Raw genomic sequence first — 12,823 nt, forward strand, 5'->3', positions numbered from 1 at the left:
TGTCCTTGTTTCTGAATTTACGACGACAGTACTTTCCACAATGATGGCTTTGAAACCGTAAAACTTGTTCTCTTAGACTTTTATCTTCCTTTGTCTTTGGAACAGCACATGTAGAATACTGTTCTATGAAACTCATCACTAAGTCATCCGGATCTGTTCCAAATGTGGGTGCATATTTGATCCATAGCAGCATATGTATATGAGGAGCACCTCTTGCTTGATACTCCTTTCTCCAGAAGAAATCCAACACCTCTCCAAGAGGTGGATTTTTCTTGTTCGTGATGAAAGACATCATAGCTTCAAATCTATGATTGAAGTACCTGCATACATTCACTGGATCCAAAGAGCACAGTTCTCCGGGTGTCTTGAATTCAATATTTTCAATGTTTCCATTTGCCTCTCGTAGAAATTCAAGTAAGTCTTCCCAGCCATACTCAGCCCAGCTGAGAGTGAGGAACCAAGTAGGAGTTCCTAAGTTCCTCAGCATACATTTTAAGTCACCATGACGACGGTACCAATACTCATTAGTACCACGCTGACATGCCATGAGATTAATCAGGTGAGAATCCAAAATACTGTCTTGCACATTGACTTTATCCATAAAGTCCCTTGCCGAGATATTTCGCAGTTGTACACCACTTTTCAAGATGTGGTTCACTGCATAAGACAGTCCAGACAGATCACTTTCAAACAGTAGATGAAATAAATAGGGAATGCATTGACGAAACCTAGGATCTTCTGCATACAATCGTAAAGTCCGATATTCTGAAGCAGGAATTTGATCAGGTCGCTCATCATATCGTCCTCCTCGACCTGTGGGAAATAACTGTGGGAAACACCGAGCTTCCAAACTTTCCTCCCAAACACTAATGGGACTCCCTTTGGCTTGTTTCATTTGAAACAACTCAATAGCATTCCCCATGATTTCCTTGGAATGCAAAGGATGAACACTATAATGTTCATATATTTCTTCATTTTTAGAGGCTTCTACTTTCTCAATTTGCCCAGCATACAAATCGCTGTCCTCTTCTTCACTTACTTCCTCTTCTGCAGCACATACATTCTTGTAGTACTCATTATTTTTCATCAAATATAATGTTGCCTTTTTGACTTTCCTAACATCCACTAAATCTTGCCAGATTTTCTTACTCTTTGTCGGAACCCCGTTAACTAGGATAACTAGAGGTTCCTCTTCCACTTTCTCTACTACAATTGTATTAATGTTTTTCTTCAAATCTAAAGGCAAATAAACAACTCTTCCCTTTAATCCTCTCTGTAAATCTGATGGAGGCAATTTCCCTGTCTTTGGCTCCATTCGTACAATAGCCTGAAAGGGATGGACACTTTGAATCAAAATAGATTCATAAGTATTTAAATCCTTCAATTCAGAAGGAATGTCAACCAATTCCAGATTATTATGAACCACTCTAGCAGGCATCCGGTTTTGGTTTAATTTCTTTAAACAATAAGTACACATACGTTGGTCCGATCCCAAATCAAAACGATTTTCTACCATCAAGTATGTGGCAAAATCCTTCCATTCACTATTGTTATCCATTTCACTTTTTGCATATAAATCCACTAACTTAGTCTGATTCTTATAATAAGTCCGTCGACAACACACACAAGTGAAATTAGGCCTCTCACTTGATTTCACCTGAAAGTTGAAAATTTCCTTGTGAAACTTATCTATATTAGAAATCAGTACACTCTGTTCCACATTACCTTCTTCTACTGGGTCAATTTCAACATTGTTCTCTTCACTAGCAAAGTAACAGAACTCAATTTCTTCACAAATATTCTTCACATCTACTTCAGAACCATGCAAAAGAGCAGTGCTTAATTGTTTAAGCATATTTGCCGGACTCTTAGCATAATACAACATTCTAACTAATTTCCTCACTTTATTATGATGCACTGCTAGCATCCTGAAATGATGAAAAACACTCTGGCATACTCTCCTGGAAAGACAAGCCAGTGAATGACCACGCAAACCTGTCACTTGTCTCACTCTGCAAGGATCTAATTCTTGGAACAACTTTATTTTTTGTTTTAAACTTTTCTTATTAAATGTCCGTACAAAATCACAAAGCAAATTGATGGAATCCTGTAGCACACTGCAAATAGAACTACACTTCCAGGTGTACACTGGTCCCTTAGGACGTCTCCCTAAAACTTCATCACCTAACACCTCTTCTGCATCTTCATACACAAGTTTTTCTTTTTCAACCGGACAACCATCTTTTACCTCATATGCTCGACCACTGGTGTCAACTGCATGCACCAAATCATTGTCCTGGAAGTAACTCTCCTCATTGAAAAATGCATCACAACTTGAACTATGCATCCATTCTCCTGAGAAAACTTCACAAAAATTAGTGCGATTAACTACTCTCTTCCATCTACTATTTGATTTGAAATCATAAATTACCTTGTTTAGTTTCCTAATTCTATTGATTACCAAAATAAATAACTTTTGCTTAATTTCGAAAGCCTGATCAATAATTTTCTCTACATTTTTCTTTCTCTTATAAAAAGCCACTTTCTGTTGACCTTTCTTACATTTTTTTAACAAATTGCCAATTATCCTGTTGCGGAACATTCGTCTACGAATGTCTCTAAACAGATTTTTCCTTCTACTACCATGCACAGAGTTTTCTTCTGCTCTAGCAGTTACATTTTTGAGGGACCTTTCCTTCCCATTTAAATTGGCTCTCTTCTTCTGAACTAAAACATGTTCTCTAGTGATACTTTTTCGTCGGCAAATGTTTCTTAAAAAAGATTTTGTTGTCTTACCCGGAATTTTTTTGGTGACTTCACAACTTTTAATTCTAGAGGACTGCTGCAAAGGTCCATTATCTTCATTTTTACCAAGGTGCGGTGTAAGTCGCTTTGCTTCTTTTTTTTTTCTTTGCCTTGAGGGCATGTTTGAATTTTTAAGAATATCTTGAGTTGAATCTGTGGAAAATGTATTAAAAAAATGTTATTAAATACTATTACCAAACAGTAAATCAATAACAGTAAGAAAACAATTGAATGGAAGGATTTTGCAACATACTTGATGGTAGAAAATAGCAATGGAATGGAATGCTTCTACATATGACCTGTGCTCTGTTATATGTTAATCTCAACTAATTTCGAGACTCTATTTCTATTTAGAGATTGTTCCAGAACAGACATTGTAGATGTTATTGTTATTGACTTAAAATTGCCAAGCACACATGAGGACGTATTTACAAGGCCCTTGCACCAGGGGGAAGTGACTTGAAATGGCCAAGCACACATGGGGGCGTATTTACAAGGCCCTTGCACCAGGGGGGAAGTGACTTAAAATTGCCAAGCATACATGAGGACGTATTTACAAGGCCCTTGCACCAGGGGGAAGTGACTTGAAATGGCCAAGCACACATGGCGGCGTATTTAGAAGGCCCTTGCACCACTTATACATCGCTTTTGACATTGACACTGTGGAGCACCATGGGGCATAAACAGCGCAGATGCATCATGCATCTATTCAAAAAAAGCGACACAATGCAGGAGTCCCATCGCAAGTAAATAAATTCTTATAAATTTAAAAAGCATTCCTTTTCCTTAAAAACGATTTTCTGATCATAATTTGAACACACAGCACCAGGGGGAAGTCACATAAAATTGCCAAGCATACATGGGGGCGTATTTACAAGGCCCTTGCACCAGGGGGAAGTGACTTAAAATGGCCAAGCACACATGAGGGCGTATTTACAAGGCCCTTGCACCACTTATGCATCGCTTTTGACATTGACACTGTGGAGCACCATGGGGCATAAACAGCACAGATGCATCATGCATCTATTCAACAAAAGCGACGCAATGCAGGAGTCACATGGCAAATAAATAAATTCTTATAAATTTAAAAAGCATTCCTTTTCCTTAAAAACGATTTTCTGATCATAATTTGAAAACCTTGCACCAGGGGGAAGTCACATAAAATTGCCAAGCACACATGGGGGCGTATTTACAAGGCCCTTGCACCAGGGGGAAGTGAATAAAAATAGCCAAGCACACATGAGGGCGTATTTACAAGGCCCTTGCACCAGGGGGAAGGGACTTGAAATGGCCAAGCACACATGGGGGTGTATTTACAAGGCCCTTGCACCAGAGGGAAGTCACTTAAAATGACCAAGCACACATGGGGACGTATTTACAAGGCCCCTGCACAAGGGGGAAGTGACATGAAATGGCCAAGCACACATGGGGGCGTATTTACAAGGCCCTTGCACCAGGGGGAAGTGATTTGAAATGTGCAAGCACACATAACGGCGTATTTACAAGGAACTTGCACCAGGGATAAGTGATTTAAAAATGCCAAGCACACATGAAGGCATATTTAGAAGGCCCTTGCACCAGGGGTAAGTGACTTAAAATGGCCATGCACACACATAGGGGAATATTTAAAAGGCCCTTACACCACTTATGCATCGCTTTTAACATTTACAATGTGGAGCACCATGGGGCAAAAACGCACAGATGCATCATGCATCTATTCAACAAAAGCGACGCAATGCAGGACTCACATCGCAAGTAAATAAATTCTTATAAATTTAAAAAGCATTCCTGTTCCTTAAAAATGATTTTCTGATCATAATTTGAAAACACAGCACAGCTCCTATGTAGAAGCACACCTTGTCAGTACTAATACTTCACATTATCTACAATTACAATTTGTAAAAGAATGCAAAAACTTCTTGGAAAAAATAATGCAAACACTTGACACAAAACATCCTTTTAAATGCACAGCTGGCTTCCTTATTTTCTCCAAAAAGCATACTAGTCTCTTTCTAAAATAAAGGAACCATATCTCACCTTACCAAATGCTTTTTGAATTACAAAACAGTCTCAGAGGCCCTTGCACCAGGGGGAAGTGACTTAAAATGGCCAAGCACACATGGGTGCGTATTTACAAGGCCCTTGCACCAGGAGGAAGTGATTTGAAATGACCAAGCACACATGGGGGCGTATTTACAAGGCCCTTGCACCAGGGGGAAGTCACTTAAAATGGCTAAGCACACATGGGGGCGTATTTACAAGGCCCTTGCACCAGGGGGAAGTGACTTAAAATTGCCAAGCACACATGGAGGCGTATTTAGAAGGCCCTTGCACCACTTATGCATCGCTTTTGACATTGACACTTTGGAGCACCATGGGGCATAAACAGCACAGATGCATCATGCATCTATTCCACAAAAGCGACGCATTGCAAGAGTCACATCGCAAGTAAATAAATTCTTATAAATTTAAAAATCATTCCTTTTCCTTAAAAACGATTTTCTGATCATAATTTGAAAACACAGCACAGCTCCTATGTACAACCACACCTTGTCAGTACTAATACTTTACATTATCTGCAATTACAATTTGTAAAAGAATGCAAAATCTTCTTGGAAAACATAATGCAAACACTTGACTCAAAACATCATTTTAAATGCACAGCTGGCTTTCTTATTTTCTCCAAAAAGCATACTAGTCTCTTTCTAAAATAAAGGAACCATATCTCACCTTAGCAAATGCTTTTTGAATTTAAAAACAGTCTCAGAAACACACCAATTTTTCTTTAGCAGAGCAAAAGGTATGCACTCCAGAGGCTGCAACCAAGAAAGGCACAGAAATGCTGATATTCATCACACATATCTCTCATGTCAGCCAATCAAAACTCTTCCCTCCCTTTTTTCAAATCAACACACTTCCCCCCTCTGCCCTTTCTGCCCTTTTTCCATAGCAACTACCTCCTGACAGAGCTCTCATGTTTACAAGTTCACACAACAATGTTTCAAATGAACTCTGAACTCTCAGTACACCTGCTAATCCACTGCAATCTTTCATAAAATCATTTTTTCTTAACCATTCAAATTACATCTTTCAAAGAACACATCCATGCACCCTAACTTTCTATTTTCAGCAATGGAAATCCACCAATCACTGCTAATGAACCATTAGCACTGAAACTCCACATTTTTTTTTCTTTACAAACTCCTACTGTTTCAACTGCCATTTCATTCCCACACTTCATCTGACTGCAGCAGAACCTCCTCTCGCCATGTTTTCTGTCTGGATTCTTGGACATAGCTATATCCACTGGGCTCACAGGTATGCTGATAACAGAAATTTACATAACCTCAATTTTCAAAATGTGGATATCAAATGGATTGGGCAAAGAGGATTGAGATGTCACCAATGGATACCATTGGTGAAAACCTTTTTGCATTTGCCAAACCCTGACCTCATAATAGTGCACTGTGGAGGAAATGATTTGGGCACTTTGACTGGGGTAGGTCTGGAAATGCTCTTAAAGGACACCTTTGAGCAATTAATGGCACTTTTCCCTCAAACTGCCTTGGTATATTCCAATATATGCCAAAGACAGAAATGGAGGTGGTCCAATCAATTTTGTCCACAAATTGAGAAAGCGAGGAAGCATGTAAATAAGTCTGTTTCAGCTTATATGAAAGACCATGGAATGGGCGCCATCTACAACAATAACTTGCATTACTACATGCAAGATATCTACAGAGGAGATGGTGTGCACTTCTCAGATGAGGGAAACAGAGTTTTCATACAAAATTTAAGACTGTGTATTGGTACCTACTTATAAGTACCTAGAACTTACACAGAACACAAAAGCTCTTTTCAGTGCTACCTTAACTATAATTAGTCTTTCCAAATTTCAAATGTACCTTTTTTCACCAATTTTCACTTATGTTCGCTTCCCGGTTCGCTACCCGGTTCGCGTACCGGCAGCTAACCGCGCGAAAAATTCAATTTTTTTTTATTCCAACATATATGAGCCTCCTCAGCCACCCTCAGAAAACCTAAGGGGTCAGGATACGTCTCCCGTGCCCCCTTATACCCATTTCCCACATTGTTTTTCCTCCATCTTGTTATTAAATTCCACCGAAACACAAAATGGCGAACTCCCGTTCCGCTTCCGTGGAGCGACCCGGTTCGCGTACCGGGAAGCGCTTCTACCGCGAAAAATCGAATTTTTTTTATTTTCCCCACGGGACCCTTTAATAACCCCAACATCATTTCTAGGGGGTCAAGAGGGGTCTACCTTGCCCCCTTTCATTAAATTCCACCTTCGATTTTCTCCTCCTCTTGTCTATCGATCCTACCGAGAGACAAGATGGCGGCCGGTCCGGACTGTTTAGAATGTTGACAGACACCGGAGAGGCAATCAGCTTCGCTTCGCGAAGTTCCGTTACGCGTCAGGTACGCGAACCGGAGCGCTAACCGGAGCGCTTTTTAAAACGTTATTTACTCAAAATCCACTGGAGCACATATATTGAGACATATCAAAGGCACATCGGGCAAACCATATCTACAATTTTGCCAAGTTTCGTGTAAATCCATTCAGCCGTTCGAGCTAAAAGTGAGTCCAACCGCCCTATGGAAAACTCAATGTTAAAAACGCGTTTTGGGACCCCCCTTTTTTCTCGGCCCCCCCTTGACGAAACCCCCCCAAATTTTATGGGGCTGCTCAGAAACAAAATGTGCCATTTTCCTGGAAATTTCAGCCAATAACGTCCACAAACGCCAAAGTTATTCGACATAGAATTTTCAAAAATCCCATAGGGAAAAATCCTAACTATATATACCTACTGGTGACCGCCAGTAGGTAATATATATATATATATATATATATATATATATATATATATATATATATATATATATATATATATATATATATATATATATATATATATATATATATATATATATATATATATATATATATATATCTATATATATATTCACTGAAAAAACCAAAGGTTTCACACCAGTTATAGTTAGGAATTAGCATTTAAAAAACCTTTGAAATTCACTGAAAAAACCATAGGTTTCACACCAGTTATAGTTAGGAATTAGCATTTAAAAAACCTATTAAATTCACTGACAAAACCAGTTATAGTTAGCTGGAAATTTTACTGACATAAAACCATTGAAATTCCCACGTTATAGTTAGTTGGACTCACTATAACTTGCGCGCCTGCAATGCACTGCTGATGACGTCACATATTACATCACTCATGACATGGTCAGTGACATCACTCATGACATCACTGATGACACCATCCTTGTGACAGAGTGACAGACCTAATTTCAGTGTAATGTAACGCTTGAAACAAATATTCAAAAATAGAAACAAACATTTTCAAAAAAATGGAGATACCCAAACCAGTAACAACAACCAATTCAGTAATTCCACCATCTATATACTCATCCACTCATTCACCAACAGTTCTATATAGTCACTCATATATATACTCACTCATCATATGTAGTGATACACCTATACATCCTGTTACACATCAGCAGTCATCCAAAAGTTACTCACACACATACTCACACATGCACATAAACTATTGAACATCCATTTATTTGCATATACATTTATACACACACTACCACCTTACTTCTAAGGAAACTTACACATACTTACTCTCTTAAACAATCACTTATAGAAACACATACTTATTTAAACAGGAACTCCTACAATCTCTCACTATATATACTATACTCACTTATATACATCAATACTCACATATACTAGATTAAAACATATGTCGTTAGTAATGAAGACACTAGTGAGACAGTCATTCACTCACTAACACACACATATACACACTCGTCCACCCATACAGTCCTGCACATATTCTGTCTTCAAAACACATACAAACAGTGAGTCAGTCACCAACCCCTGCAGCCACTTATACACAAAGAGAAACACTGATACAAACATTTAAATATTTAAACAATACTCGCTAATATATGTATTCACTAAGATACACTTAATAAGCCAGTTAACCAACCATTTTTTTTTAAAAAAAACATCCATTTACACACTTATTTAAAAATTTATTCTTCCATCGACCTTTACAAATACATATATAAAACAAATTTATTTTTCAGAAAGACACACATTCACTGGATGGTGTCATCAGTGATGTCATGAGTGATGTCACTGACCATGTCATGAGTGATGTAATATGTGACGTCATCAGCAGTGCATTGCAGGCGCGCAAGTTATAGTGAGTCCAACTAACTATAACGTGGGAATTTCAATGGTTTTATGTCAGTAAAATTTCCAGCTAACTATAACTGGTTTTGTCAGTGAATTTAATAGGTTTTTTAAATGCTAATTCCTAACTATAACTGGTGTGAAACCTATGGTTTTTTCAGTGAATTTCAAAGGTTTTTTAAATGCTAATTCCTAACTATAACTGGTGTGAAACCTTTGGTTTTTTCAGTGAATTTCAAAGGTTTTTTTAATGCTAATTCCTAACTATATAAGACCTGAAAGCCCACCAGGAATCTCCAGTATGCGCCAGGGGACTGCATTGCAGAGAGGTGTAATGAAGCCACAACCCTTTTTACACCTCTCTGCAACGCAGCCCCCGTGCATGTTTGTAGAGGGGGGACTAATTCCCCTTGCATACTGGGGGTCCCTGGATCATATCTGCCCAAACACCGATATTCCGAACGATTGTAAATGACTTTTCTTGAGAAACATTTGGATTTGGATTATCATGTCCTATACTTTGGAATTTTTGAAAGACTGACTTTGAGGATGCTATAAATTACTCAAGTCTGCCCGAATTGTGTGGGTAAAATTGATACCTAGTCACTTTTAATAAGAATATACTTATGTCTCGTCTAACATTTGGAAGAAATATCTAGTTATATGACAACGGGATACCGACATAACTTGAAGGAAATAAGAACGCCCTGAAGAAGTTCTGTTGTACAGAACGAAACGTTTCGGCTGGCTGTGGTACATAAACTTAAGGAAAATAAAAGCATTTGAATATACACCAAGATTCAGCGCTTCAATAAGTACTCTAAGTGATATGATTTGATTGGACTCATTGTGAAAGTGGTGCTGTGCCAAACTTTGGAATATTCTCCACTACTCTCTACTACTTACTCTCTCCTACTCTCTACTACTCACTCTCTACTGCTCTCTACTACTCACTCTACTACTTACTCTCTACTACTCTCTACTACTCACTCTCTACTACTCTCTACTACTCACTCTACTATTCACTCTACTACTCTCTACTACTCACTCTGCTACTCTCTCTACTGCTCTCTACTACTCTCTACTACTCACTCTCTACTCTCTATTACTCACTCTCTACTCTCTACCTCTCTACCTCTCTCTTCTTCTCTCTCTACTAATCTCTACCTCTCTACCGCTACCTCTCTACCTCTCTACCTCTACACCTCTACCTCTCTACCTCTCTCTACACGCACACATATAGACATATATGCATATATATATGTGCATATGCATTTATATATATGTATGTGTATGTATAAAAAAAACAACTAAACATTTTTTTTTCTAAACAGCTACTTTTAAAACTGTCATTCTTTTTTCCCATGGTACGCTCCCCGGTACGCGCACCCGTGCGCGTACCGGGCGCTCCCCCCGCGAAAATCAAAAAAAAAAAAATTTTTTTTTTTGCCTTGCGGGGCCCTTTTATGGCCCCCACATCAAACCTAGGGGGTCAGGGGGGGTCTACTCTGCCCCCTTATGTTCATTTCCCTCTTTGTTTTGGCCACCTCTTGTGTCTCGATTTTACCGAGACACAAGATGGCGGCCGCTCCGGACTGTTTAGAATGTTTACAGACACCCGAGAGCCAATCAGCTTTCCTCGCGCAAGTCGCGTGGCGCGCACGGTACGCGCACCCGTGCGCGTACCGGTGCGCTGCTATAGATATATATATTTTTTTGAACCTTAATTACTCAAAATCCACTGGAGCACATATCTTGAGACATAGCAAAGGCACATCGGGCTACCAGTCCCTACAATTTTGCCAAGTTTGGTGGAAATCCATTCAGCCGTTCGGGCTAAAAGTGAAATCGACCGCCCTATGGAAATTAACATGGGGAAAACGCGTTTTGGGACCCCCCTTTTATCTCGGCCCCCGCTTGACGAATCCCCCCCAAACTTTCAGGGAAGGACCGGACCGCCATGAGACCATTTTCCTGAAAATTTCAGGCAGATTCGTCAACCGGCGCCAAAGTTATTCAAAATAGAATGTTGAGATTTAACATTGAAAATTATCCTAACTATAACTACCTACTGGCGACCGCCAGTAGGTAATCTATATATATATATATATTCGCTTCCCAACAAAAACTCCTTCCGGGTCCCTCGACCCGTGAAAGGTGGCGTGGACGCCGGCGGAGTGAATCCGACACGAGTATGATTTCAATAAACAAAGTCCATAACCCACGCTCTCAGGAAACAACTCGGAGACACCAAAATGAAGCCAGTGCTGTTTTAATTCACTTTTTTTTTTGTTTGAATTAAAACAGCACTGGCTTCATTTTGGTGTCTCCGAGTTGTTTCCTGAGAGCGTGGGTTATGGACTTTGTTTATTGAAATCATATATATATATATATATATATAAAATATTAAATATATATAGGAAATCAGTATCCCGGGTTACCCTTCACACTTGTTCCATCGCCATTACCAAAGGACACAGAAAGGCAGCACTCCACACAGCGAGATCATGCTAGGTTGTAGCTTTAGGAAGTCTTTTTTATTTTCTTGTTCTTCACATTTTTTTCTTACGTATCAAGTGCAAAGTGCAATCTGTGCAATAGGACACAGAACGACCTATGCGTTTTGGCCAGAGGCCTTCATCCGGGTCAAAGTGTATTAAGTGCAAACTGATTTTAAAGAAGAAGGTTAGCCCCTCCCTCTACCATGGAAAAAACATGGGGGCATATTATCAAGGAGGGCAATAAGAGATTATCGCTGCTTTAGCTGCCGTTTTTTCGGCCGCTAAGCGGTGATAATTCTATCGCCCTATCAGCAAGCTGTCGCTAACAGCAGTTAGCGACAGCTTGTAGGCGATAGCGAGTGGTTTGGGGTCCGCTTTGCATGTCAGCGATATTTATCGCTAATGACATGCAAAGTCGGCGTACCCAACCTGTTAGCGACTGAAAGCAGTCGCTAACATCAATATTGCCTATTATCAACGCAGTCGTATCGATGGAAATATTCGTGCTAAGCGCAAATATCTCCAAAATCTAACGCCTGCTCAGGCCAGTTCTAAACCTGTATATCCAATGGGAGGTGGATATTCAGGCTAAGTCCCTGTTAGCGATAATGCATGAATATCGCTGGATTTACAGCAATATTCACGCATGTCGCCGCTATCGCCGGAAATTTTATCGCTTCAGAGATATACGTTGCTAATAGCACGTTATCTCAGCGATAAAATCCGTGGATGCTCGGCAATAAAAAAAATGTCACTAAGCCTATTTAGCGATAAATATCGCTAGTTGTTGATAATATGCCCCATGGTTGGTTGTGAAAGGAACATTACATATTGTTTCTCATTACAACTTTATGCACAAAACAAGTCTGATATTGTAGACAAGATCCCCTGTGTTAAGAGGGAAGTCAAGGGAGAAGGTTGTGGGTACAGAAACCCCCTTATAAACTACATAGTGCTGACTTATCAGTTCTGTAAAAGTTGACGTACCCATTAAAAGCTCATATTAATTGAATGCATATGTGCCTCAATCACAATTTAAATTCAAAATACACCTATTTTTAATCTCTAAAATGTTACACTTTTGTTAATGTTCCACATAAGTTTCGACTTTACATTTCCTGTGTTCATCCATTTGTCATGGGAGTAAAGTGCAAATGCAATAAATATGATGGTATGAGAGGTTAAAAAGGTGTATCTTTATTTCCAAACTGTTTAAAGTGCACAACTATTCCGCTCTTTAGATCCATACAGTCTTACTGTTTAT

This window comes from Lissotriton vulgaris, chromosome 8, assembly GCF_964263255.1.
Source record: "Lissotriton vulgaris chromosome 8, aLisVul1.2, whole genome shotgun sequence".
In the NCBI taxonomy this organism is placed as follows: domain Eukaryota; kingdom Metazoa; phylum Chordata; class Amphibia; order Caudata; family Salamandridae; genus Lissotriton; species Lissotriton vulgaris.